Raw genomic sequence first — 13139 nt, 5'->3', positions numbered from 1 at the left:
TTTCCTTATATTGGAAATTATTTATTTTGGCTTAATGCTTGGCCGTGTGGAATTTATGCTGATAAGTCATAATTGCATATGTCATTTCAGATGTATTATTGGTTCAGTTGATTGTGATGGCCCCTTTCGCTAGCTCACTAGTATATTGGGAAAATGAAATTGAAGCAGAGAATATTTAATGTTTCTGTAAACTAGTCTGGTAAATGCATTAAGTAGTACAATCTATAAACAACTGCCACTAATTATAACAGAAAAGAAAAGAAATGACAAATAATTAATCAGTACCGTATTTTTACAACTGGGCTAAGGTGAAAAAGCTAAAATTAATTAAGATAATTTTCCCAAGGACGGTTTTTTTTGAAGAGCTATAAATGCACTTCATGCCTCTGCATGCTCTCAAACAAGTATATGAGACATGACAGAACTGGCAATTCATTCATGACCTTGATGGAAACCAAACCTCCACCATGCCCACAGGTCATTTATTCCTCTTAAGCCGACCTCTTTTACAACTGCAGTGCAGGGGCACTACCTCCTCTAACCACAAAATTACCAAATTGAGTTAGACACACTAGAGCCTTAGTTGTGCCCTGGCTGTGAACATATGATCCTATACATGTAAAACTGCAATTTATACAGTATTTTATAGTATATTACTGGCCAGGATCTGCATGATTAAATGTTTCAGTCTTGTGAAGTCCTGTCCCACTGTGAATACTGTCTTTGGCATGACTGGCTCAAATCAATTGCTTAATTGATTAATGTTGTAGTACTTCAAGTGAACAATTACCTTGAAAGGCTGGTGCCAATAATGCAAGGATTTAACATTCTTGAACCAGAAAATCTATTGTTACCCACTCCAAAACCAGGTTTGTCAGTGTGTTTGATTTTAATGGCAGGAATGGCAGTGTCCTTTTATGCATTATTTGTTACAAATAAATTAGGAATAGGAGTGTTTTGGTCCATGAAAAATCCAGAATATCCTTACTTACCCATAGATGCAAATTTAAATGAATTAAATTGTCTAATTTGAATCAATATTATGACATGCTGTATTTTTATTGTTTTTTTGCGCCCAGGCAATTACATTTTGAGGACTGCCCCCCCCCCGTTTCCATAGAACCCAAAATACTGATAGTGGCCTAGCTAACGTTGGATAGGCCTACAGCAAACTGAATATGCTAGCTAGCACCATGACTGATCTTTTAAGTTAATCACTCAATCATACACATATGCTGTAAAATTAACTTCCTTGATGCCGTTGAAAGTGAAAGCAGTATTGACAGTTCTGTAAATGGTAAATTGACTGAATTTATATAGCGCTTTTATCCAAAGCGCTTTACAATTGATGCCTCTCATTCACCAGAGCAGTTAGGGGTCTTGCTCAGGGACACTTCGACACACCCAGAGCGGGGATCGAACCAGCAACCCTCCGACTGCCAGACAACCGCTCTTACCTCCTGAGCTATGTCGCCCCTGTAGATTATGCATTTGCAGAAATACAACCATCCATAGTCTTTGTTACACAACCTGGGTTACTTCATTTCTATGTTACAAGCAAGTTACAAGCCAAAGAGCAGACATTACTATGAAAACGTTATGAGACGTTGCATTAATCACTCACACACTAGCCCACATCACTAAACTAAGCTGCTATGTCGGCGCTCATGTGCCGCCCCTCGCCACCTGCCGCCCTGGGCGGTCGCCTAGAGTTGCCCAATGGACAGGCCGGCCCTGATGTGAGCACATCACTATCTTAATATCGGATTGCAATTTAAGACGAGGTTTTTGGTGGTCACAACATTTTCAGCTGCATCAAAATAGCAATACACCACCAATTACCATGACCACACCTCATTTTAAGACGCACATAGGCACAAGGTCATTCTCTATTTTAACTGTGCTGGATGGGGAAATGACAACTGTGTCCATCTGACACTAGCAAACCACTTGTGTTTGGGTTACTGCCACTGTGCGCTCAGTCCAAGATAAAGCCCTTAGTGATCTGGTGGCAACAAGAGTGAAATTTGGATTTGCAGCAGTGCGTATGAGTGTTATTTGTAAATTGTTACCTCTGTTTCTTTGGCCTTTTGCTCCCTTCTGTCTTTATGGTTACTCAGATTTTACTGCATCCCTTCATAAGTAAATGATGAGAAAGGAGTTTCTGCAATGAACAGTTGCTCTCTACTACTTACCAGCTGAACCACCTCAGTGGGACTTTTAAAAATTCATACAAAGCAGAGATTTTTCAGCCACTTTATCAATTATTAAAAAGATGCGGAGGCTGCACATTACTTTGCAGCACAAAGTATTGAGCAGCTCTGTATCGGATATTTATAATTGAACAAATATATTTGGTGCGCATGAATAATTTAGCTGACATTTGAATCTAAAAGCTGTGGTCATTAGACCCAAAAAATGCAGCAGTTGAACTGATATCCAAAGGAAAAGAATTGATGATCTGTTCTGAATGTTACTTAATGATTGTCAATTTTATACATAGTTGTCTAACAATGCACCTATCTTTTATTTTCTCAATGGGGCAAAGTTAGTTCAGTTTCCATTGCAAATTGAAACATGGAATGCTTTCTTGTCACCTTGACTAGTTGAAAAACAGTTTTGTATTCCCACTCCCATGAATCAGATGGATCCTTTCAGCTCTTTTTCAGCACTTAAAATAGACAGTACTAAAACCAGGCATGCTAATAATTATCCAGCATGTGATTCATTCCAGACGTGATATAATATATCCAAGGACTCCGATTCACAGCAAATCTCCCTGAAAACTAAAGAAGGCAAAATTAGGCAAGCACTTCGGCACAATGTCTTATAATTGTTTAAAACACAGGAGGACATACAGTATATTGTATGTTATTGCATACACAAAGAAGCACATTGGAAAGATGAGATATCTTTTATAATACTTTTTCATGGTACTGTAGTACCAGATAGGGGCGACATAGCTCAGGAGGTAAGAGCGATTGTCTGGCAGTCGGAGGGTTGCCGGTTCAAACCCCGCCCTGGGTGTGTCGAAGTGTCCTTGAGCAAGACCCCTAACTGCTCTGGCGAATGAGAGGCATCAATTGTAAAGCGCTTTGGATAAAAGCGCTATATAAATGCAGTCCATTTACCAGTCCATAGTACTTAAGTCTATTTTTATTCATGACATGGCAAATGCAGCCATAATAACCTGGTCTTTTCTGACAAAAAAGTACTATTTTTGAAAAAACATGAAACATGAAACATGAAACATGAAAAAAACGTCAGAAAGGCATTATTTCTACTGCACTAATCAAGCCTCCCGCGTTACAGTTTCGTAAGTCTGTGAGCTTGTTTGATTGCCAGTTGCATCTAAGGGTAAATGCCTTTAACAATGGCTTTGCTGTTTACTTTGGGGTTGAATTATCTGCTGTCAGATTTTACTTGGGGAGGTTTCTGCTTTCTAGGGGCAAAGGGATGTGTGTCTGATAGTTTCAGCATGTTCTTCTACAGTCATCTTGCTGCCAGTCTCTCATCATGAGTCCTACAGGTCCTATAAGCAAACTGGAAAAAACAAGCCACATTTTGTAAGGTACATTGCTGCATGCTTGTTCCACAGACATTATCATCAGATGTTTCATCTTTTAACTTTTTTGTGTCCTGAGTAGAGGAAAAAACAAAATTTTAAATATTGTTAAATTGACTGCAGTATTATTTAAACGTATCATTACCCGGCTTAAACAGATATCAATGGTTTGTCTATCAATGTTCATTGACCGCTCCAATACCACAAGCCAATCAAATGTTTGTGTGCCAAAAATAATCCAAATAGGTTCCAGCAAACACACATTGGATTCTGTCAGTGACTTTCTCAGCATAAAAACTCACCAAAAAGCTTAACAACTGGGCGCTGAGGGGTGCTCTGAGGGGTGCTCTGAGGGGGCTCTGAGGGTTAACACACTACTAAGAAAATGAACTGACTTTGCTGCGTGCCCCAAAGCACCTCGCCTGACCAACAAGAAAGAGTTGGCCTGCTGCCGTCCGCAAAATAAACCAAGCTGCTTTATTTCCCTCCAACAGCTGTTTTGAGGAACAAGTATTTCCATACTTTTCCCCCGTCCCTCCCTTGAATCCGGACCCAGGTGGAAGATTTTCATACAAGTCGTCTTGACTGGAACCTGTCACGACCTCGACGAAGAAGCATTCAACAAATGAGAAGTCTAAAGTGGTAACTATCATTCAGACAAAAATGCAGACAGGCAACAGAACTTGCTTGAGGAGGAGCTTGTACTCAGAATGACTTCATTTTGTGATATTTTGTGAACTGTGAACATTTCCAGCTGTGCTGAAGACCCTCTCAGACTGCATACTTATTGATGTTCAAGAGATATACTTCAGGGCAACACAAGCAAGTGTAGGCCACAATTGTAGTTTGTGTGACTAATACACAGGGTACAGGGTTGTCCCTAAGACCTGTATCATGATCTGAGGGATAGGCCTGGAGTGGAAGATTTCTTCATCTAAAGAAATTGATCAGTTCTTCATCTATAGAACTGATCCACTAATACTGACTGCCCTTTGCTCACCAGTAGGCCTGTCCTCGTCACATTTGGTCCCAGCATCACGTGTGGTAGGGACAGCTGAGCCAAGGAGCTCAACCTTCTGAACTAAAATCAGCTTCACTGAGTCAGCATCGACTCCTTCAAGGAAACTCCTTAGCATGGGTTAAGATTGAGTGGCAAGCGGGTAGCCCTTGTCCTCAAAGGTGGGATCAAAGCGCCTCTGCAGCTGTTTGCTGGCTCTCTGCCAGTCTTTTAGCTGCAGGGCACAATTGTGACTCATTGTGAATCATTAGCATCAGCACCCTGCTATGCATCATCTTGATGCATTGATCTAACAACAGAGGACACACCATGCACCAAAGGAATGACCTCAGAGAAGGATGAGCTATGTTTTGACAGTCACTGTAAGCTCTTCGAAAGGTGCAAGGACACTTATTGTGTCTGAAGCCATTCTCCACTCATCTGGATAGATCACTGGTGGCTATGCCACTACCCACATTATGTTTGCTTCTTGGCTCATTTTATGGACTGCTCCATCAGCCAGCACATAGTGTAACAGCTGTAATTCCACAGTACTTAAATGTCAGTGATAAGGATGGTGCATAGGGAGACTGAGCTGTATCTGTAAATCATGCAATCTGTGCCTTGCTTCATCTATGAATGAAGCCTGATATGCTGCAGGCTTTAGCAAGCAGGCCACTCACCATAACTCCGATAACTGCGTCACAACCAGGTGAAGTGTGTGGAAGACGCCCGTGTCCTCCTTCCAGTAAAGCCTTGGTTGAGCCCACAATAGCCACCAAGAGCTCTTTTTTAGGGCCGCCTCCCATCCCTATATTTTACTTACATTTTAGCAAGGTGGAAGAGCACTGATGAGACGCAGAGGAGGATAAAAGTGGCTTGCACTCACACCTGTGAGCAGCTGAGATATGCAAGCGTGTTGTGTTTGCTGTGCAGTTTATTATGCCCCCCGCAGCTGCTCTGAGGGCAGACAACACTTTAGCTCTTTTCTGCTCATACAGCTCTGGTATTATTGTTTTGTGATAGCATTTTGTACCACGGCTATATAGTTTATGACTGTTTTGAACCCTTTGTTCTACACTACTGAGTAAGGCTCAAGATCTGTACACATCATTTTGCCAGTCAGCTGTGATTTCTTTAGCCCTTGAAAGGGAGTCTGAGCATAGAGGGCTGATAAAATTGCATTCAGTGAGCCACTGCTTTGCATGGATGTAGTGGGGCTTGTTGAAGGAGAGTTTGGACTAGCTGAGGGAGTGTTTGAGGGTGAGCTGCCAATCCCTGGCCCAGGATATATAATGCGGGGGATGAGGCGCAGATGATTGTGCATGGAGGTTGTGCTGCAATCCCTCCCGACTGACTTTTGTTTTGTGCAGCTTGCACTCTGCTTTAGGGTGATCCGCTTCACACACTGCAGAAGTGTTCCACTTACAGAACATCTGGTTTGCACTGTTTTATTCAGAGTGAGAGTTTTAAACAAAAAAACACAAATCTTCTCCTTCCCTTCTTCATGGGCTCCAGGTAAAAATCATGAACTAAAATAAGAAAGACAAAATAAAGGGCTGCTGGGTAGCTCACTCAGATGGAATCCAGCCCATGCCAGTGTCGATTGTATGCCATGTGCCAATAATACAAATAAAAGGTGAAAAACACATAAGAAAAAGTTTTCAAAATCAAAATACTTCATCAGCTGCAGTGGACTTGCCATGCCTAAAACAGAAACAGCACAGACTCAAAATAAATGTTTTTTTTTTTTTTTTTTTTAGTTCAACTAGCAATATGATCGCTAAAAGACATTATTGCATTTTAAGATGGCATTCAGTGCTGTTTTTCTTGTTAGTATGTGTTGTTCATCAAACACACCCATCAGTGCTTGCAACTAGAAACACGGATGGAATATAACAGCTAGCATATTCCAATTAATTATTTGTGGTGTTAAACAACTCACGGAGAAGACTCTGAACTCTGAAATAAACCCACAGGATATGTGCAGTCATTTAACCACAAGTAAAGTTTTATATAACTAAGGAAAACAAGTTGGCTAAATATAGCTATTAGGTGCATACATGAATGTTGAGCTGATCAATTGTACGTTGTGGATTCTCAACGTTTTGAAAGCTTTAAGACATTGCACGTACTCATGTCATGTTATTGTTTTTAGTTTGTGCTCATTTCTCCTGAGTAAGGCCAGTAGTTTATCTCCCCTGTTTTTCTTTCATGGTACTTCAGTCATCCACCAGTTTGAGGTAATAATAGCCTCTCTGTGAAGCTACTTCTCAAACAGTTATCCCATTTGCACCACTTCAATCATCTAAGTTTATAAAGTAATTGACACTAATTAAGCACAGACGTCTGTTGAATGTGATGTTTGCAAGTGACACTCGTGTTAAATTTGATTTGATTCCTTACTATCATGGAACTGCAGCAGTATTTCCAATTGCTGTACAGGCAGGGACTTGTTAGTTTTTGTTTGAAGCAGTGGGAAATGTTCAAATGAAAAACAAGGGCAGTTATGTAACATTTAACTTTTTTAACTCTCTTCTGGCTGGACTACCGGCATCTGCCACCAGACCCCTGCAGCTCATTCAGAATGCTGCGGCTCGTCTGGTCTTCAACCTACCCAGACACTCCCACGTAACTCCCCTGCTCACTACCCTCCACTGGCTGCCTGTTATAGCTCGCATCAAATTCAAAACATTGGTTCTAGCATACCAGGCAGTCAAGGGATCAGCCCCAGCATACCTTCAAAAGATATTCAAACCCTACATGCCAGCCAGATCCCTCCGTTCTGCTACCTCAGGACGCCTAGCACCTCCCCCTCTTCGCACCTGCACTTCCAGAACACGTCTCCTCTCTGTTCTGGCCCCACGATGGTGGAATGACCTCCCTGTGGAGGTCAGAACAGCTGAGACTGTGACCCATTTCAAACGACGACTGAAGACCCACCTCTTCAGGCTGCACCTCTCCCCATCCCTTCCCCCCTGTAAATGACTAAACTTAGGGTTGTAACTAGGCAGCTGTTTAATAGGTGACTTAGTTGATGCGCCAGTCTTAACGACTACTTGTATCTTTATTTATTTTTATTTTTCCATAGATTGCGTTGTTGCCGTTCTCGTTGTTAGTGTTAATCAGTTTAACCACCAGGGTCCAGGTTGAACTATGCGGTTGTTCCCTGTACTTGGACCGGTACTTCTCTCTAGGGGTTTCGTCATACTTGTTCCTGGTTATGGTTATACACTTTGTTGTACGTCGCTCTGGATAAGAGCGTCTGCCAAATGCCTGTAATGTAATGTAATGTAATTTAACAGAAAGGTAAAATAAAAAATTGTATTCATAATACAATTTTTTTTTCTTTAATTTCAGTGGTATATTTTCAAAAGATAAAGGAAATTAGTGGTGAATGTCATGTACAAAGTTCAAATTAGTTATATTTTATCATTGCCATTTGTTTAACAGAATCTTCTTTCAATGATTTACAATGTTTGAAAATATGTTTGCTTGAATTTGTTACCATGGACAAGTATCGAATTGCTGATTGAGTAATGTTTGGAAATAGTTCTTCAGCAGTATCCCAAAATTCACCCAGTGACATTGCAATCCTGTTTTCTTGTGCAAATAATTTATAATTCCCCAGCCCGGATCTACAGTTTCTGTCAAAACACAGACTTGACTGTACTGGGAGGGTTGAATCTGCTTGGGATCAAAAATCCCTGTCTAAGAGATTTGTAAGCTGGTTGATAGAAACATGGTTTATTTTTGAGTTGATCAGGGTTGTAATACATTGAGTTTCTCTGTAACTTCACTGAAAGTTTTGACACATTGATGATTTATTGTTTTGTCTGTGCTATGCATCTGCTGAGCAAGTGAAAGATATTCATTTGTAGGCTGTGCTTCATGGATTCTGATGTCGTGACTTTCATAGAATCAGATCATGTCAATGAGAATTTTGCCATTTTTGGCGATTAACAAGAGCTGTTTCCAAACCCTTATCTCTCAATAATGCCTTGAGCTCTGACAGCAGAATGGTGTTTGGTGTGACATCCATCTCCATTTCCACAAATCTTGGATAAAAACCGACATACTTTGAATTGTTCTCTACAGCAGAATACCAAATTCCACATCTGATTTTACATGGTTTGAGGTTTCACTGCTCAAGGCCTTCTTTTCCACTGTTGAAAGATGATTCGCCCTCAGTGTTGATCTCAGACCTTAATTCATGTTCTTTGTTTTTTAAATGTTGGTCTATTGTTAGCTTCTTGAGATTTATTGCAAATCTCAGATAAATTGCAAATTGTGCAAAATAAATTCAATCTGTTGGTATGCAGTGAACCAGGTGTATACTGCTTCACTCGTTCGCTGAAAGACATGCTCTCCCTCTCCACATTAGCTAATGTGTGGTGAGTGTTCTGGCACAAAATGGCTGACGTGCATCACCCAGGTGGGTGCTAAACATTAGTGGTGGGTGAGGTGAGTTCCCATTCATCACTGTAAAGGCACTGCAAGCGTTCGGAAAAGTGCTTGATAAATGCAATGATTAATTCATTCATTCACATGTTTTTCATAGCATTTCAGCTTCCATTGAAGTTTACTTTCCTTCGTCTGATTCTCCCCATATTAAGTCAACAATTTGAATTTATAAATGCCTCAAATAGAAACTAAATTCCATAAGTCATTTTTCTGTGCGGTTGAAGTGCCTATTGGGTACCCCGGGGGGATAACCATTGGAATTCAAGTATAATTCCCTACAGTCACATGGTGGAGATAAACTGGTGGCCATACTTCTGGGGCAGTCAAGGATAATGGCACAAATTCTGGCCAAAGAATTCACTTGTTAAAAGTAGCCTGTAATATTTAAAGTGATTGTGTGTAACTGTCAAAAATTTAAACAATGAAACTGATTAAATATCACAACCCTGATAATGAAAGTACATGTATTTCTTTCATGAGGTGCCCTGTGATCTTATTTAAGATATGAATAGAGCTTTGTCAATAAACTACAATGTTGTTCCTCTCCTCGGTTGCTGTTATTGTTATTCAATATCATATTCTCCAGCATGAAAACTGAAGTGCACTGGATCTAATTTTATATAATGTAGAATCCAACAGGAGCAGTGTGGCCCCCTCAGGCTATTCAATTGCTCACTTACCCATTCAGGTGCTTGAGTGCATGTTATATTAGATCTTGTCAATCACAGGGAGCTAGTACAACCTTCAAAGGAAAAGGTAAAATACTGGAAATAATCTGTTTTTTAGTCATTCCATTTTTGTGTCAGAAATTGCTGCAAATTTATCCATGTCCGAAACGGGTAGCCATGAATGCGTAACAGGTCTGACCAAACATTCATATCAAGTATGTAAAGCTGTAACAAAGGTCTGCAGGAATAGCACAACATAACTCTGCCATGTATTCAAGGTAGGTAGGTAGCTTTCAGGCCTCTTTGAATACTGCAGCCCCTTTTGAGCTTGGTAACACCCGCTAGCAACCAGCCAGTCAAGGATACTTCTATGGCATAGCCCATGTTGTTCACATACACAATAAATAAAGAAAGAATGAAATAGTGAAAAAGTAGAAGCTGTCCCTTGATAAAGACCAATGCTCAAACTTTTTCATCCAACTAAATGAGCATTTAGAATGAGAATTTGTCTAAAGAATTTTAAGCATATTCTTAGCATTATTACAATTGGTGAATAAAGCCATGCTTGTTTTGAATACACATTTTAACAAATGTCAATAGTTGGAGCCTTATGTCGGTCAATTTGTTTTATGGAAAAGGAGTTTCTTGCCTACAAACGTCAGTGCAATGCTTCATCTGACCTTGATGATGCAGTCAACTGAACATAAAATTAAGGCATGATGTTTTTAAGGTAGGTATTTTACTTCATTGGCAACTTTAAATGAACGGCTAAAAATTCCACTGCTGCAAATTATACTTTGTCAAGCCTCTGCAACTTTTTTTCTCAGCAAAAGTAACTTTGCAGGACAGCTGTGGGATATTGAATGAGCTATGAAAGAGGATAGATGGATTTAAAACTAAAATGTCTTTTAGTTCCTCTATTATGACATCAAGGAAAATAATTGCATAGAAATAGGAATAAATAGGAATGATTTGATCCGGGAGATTTCATCACTTCATCTGGGGCTATTATTTAAAAATCTAATATGCTTACGAGTTGATTACTGCATAGTCTTAGATGCCTTACTCAGAGAGGAAGTTGTTATCTAGAACTAGTACATTCATGCTGAGAGGCATGGAAGAGCAACACCACTTAAACAAAAGAACAAGCAGCGAGAAGAGCCACAGACACATTGTGCATGCAAAATAAATATGATAAGAACACCCTCACAAATTCTGGTAAAGGATGAACATGTTACATTTATTTTATAGCATAGTTGGCCCTCACTTCTTTTTACTGGCATTAGTACTGGTAAATAATTAGATTATTTGTAGTGAAATCATTCATTAACACAGGTGGCACAGAAGAATTCAATAACATCAATATAACGTTCACCTTGTGTTCTTCTTGTCTCTCAGAATGTGCTTATCATAAAATGTAAATGACCATCTGAAATTGTGTGAAATTACACAGTGCAGCGGAACGCTACTGCTACACAGGTCTAATTATCTATGTTATAGATAAGGCTGGTTTCTGATTGGGGCCTGGCTTGGTGAGAAAGCCAGTGTCAAAGACCATATCAGTGGCCAGACTGGTTGTATCTGGGTAACAGGCAGCATGAAGACAGCACCAGACTGGAGGAAAGGGATTCCCTAGGTGCTACCCCACATGCAATTTACACAGGACAACACTCACAAAAGAACACCGACTAAGAACTGTGCATTGTCATTCACACATTGCAACAATATCAAGAGAAAACAGTGGCCCTGGTTACACTCCAGCTTGTGCCCAGACTGCCCACCAACCAGAGGGAAACCCCTCCTACTCATATCCAAATATACAGGGATTAGAGAGGGCGGTTGACCCACAAGGGCACACAGCCTTACATATGAACATACACAAAAGAACCAGGGGATGTAGCTACATTCCAAATAAAATAAAATAAAAACTCAGGTCCACTACCTGCAGCTGGCCACATTCTGAACGATACTCTGGTGGGCGGGGGGAGGATTGTGTTGTCAGGCCACAGTCACCCCGTCCGCAGAGACCTGCTCCCATGGCAACCCAGGCCAGCACACATTCCATACATGCAGGGAAACAAGTTTGTTCCCAGGAAGAGCAGTCACAATTCTGGCCCATGACCCCATGCTCCCCGTGATTGACAATATCTAATATAACTTGATTTGTTGTTTGATTTCTATCTTACCGGACCAGCACCTCCAGATAACATGCTGTGCACAAGGCTCTTTTTCCTTTTTTTCATACCTATATATGCATAATTATTATTTTTTTTAATCATCAAAAAAATCAGAGATCGCTGCTAGGGATTGCTGATGCCTCATGATTGCTGTTATATCAAATTGTATCAATCAGGCAAAGCATTTTGGAGTTGCAATCACTGTCTCTGTCAGTATTTGCGATCTTATGAGTACAAAATTCCATTACAATGCATGGCTATATATAACCATTATTGCTTGGGTGCACACATAAATGAGCAATGATTCATCCGTCCATCCTTTTTCTGCAGACTTACATGAGTCAGAGTTGTGGAGGCAGCATGTTCAGAAGGGAGAATCAGACAACCTGACACTACCCGCCCACACCACACCCCCGACAGATTCCAGTGGCTGCTCCTCATACCATGCCTTTGCACAGCTACACAGTAAAATGTTCAGTGCTATATGAACTCTGACAGAGTACATATAGTCCCTATTGGTCTCATGTGTACTCTGTTAGAGTTGAATTAGCACGGCATTTTACTGTGTATGTGATTTTATTCTGCCCATGCTGCTTTTTACAGCCATGTCATGAGTGCCAGTCAAAAGCATGTATTTTGGAAAACAGCTTGTGACATAAGTCTAATTTCATTACTTACACATATGCACATCTCCTAAGGGAACGGTAATTGAGTTTTTTTTAACTTTAATCCGCACATCCAGCTTGGGTAGTTGTAATAACTTGTAATAACAGAAACAATGATAATCCAAATTTAAGTGAAACAAATTTAAATAAAAATGTGAAACAACTTTTTTTTTTCTCTTCTGGAATACTAAATGTGAGGTACATTTTCCAGAAACCCCCAAATTATCAATGTGAGTTTTTCACCCAGGACACACAGAATCCCAGATTTTTGTTTTAAGTCAGCCTACTTCATTTAAAAAATATTACATAAAAATGTAAATGCAAAAGTAAAACTGGGCATTGAAGTTCAAAGTTCCATTATTGAAATGCTTCATGAAATGCAAATGAAAAGATCAATTTAAATTTGACTATGTCTGTGACACTCTTTCAATGTAAGACAGCAACAGAACTCTTCGGAAAAACATCAAAGGCACTCTTATCCCCAGACTTGAACATAAGAAACCTCCACCCATGCATATCAGCTTCAACTAGCCTTTACCGTGTCCTGTTTGTCCTTGGTTTTATGTCCCTGAATAGAAGTGGAATGAAAATAAGGGCTTTTGT

Source organism: Anguilla rostrata, chromosome 8 (assembly GCF_018555375.3).
Source record: "Anguilla rostrata isolate EN2019 chromosome 8, ASM1855537v3, whole genome shotgun sequence".
Lineage (NCBI taxonomy): Eukaryota > Metazoa > Chordata > Actinopteri > Anguilliformes > Anguillidae > Anguilla > Anguilla rostrata.
Note: the sequence above shows the minus strand (reverse complement) of the source record.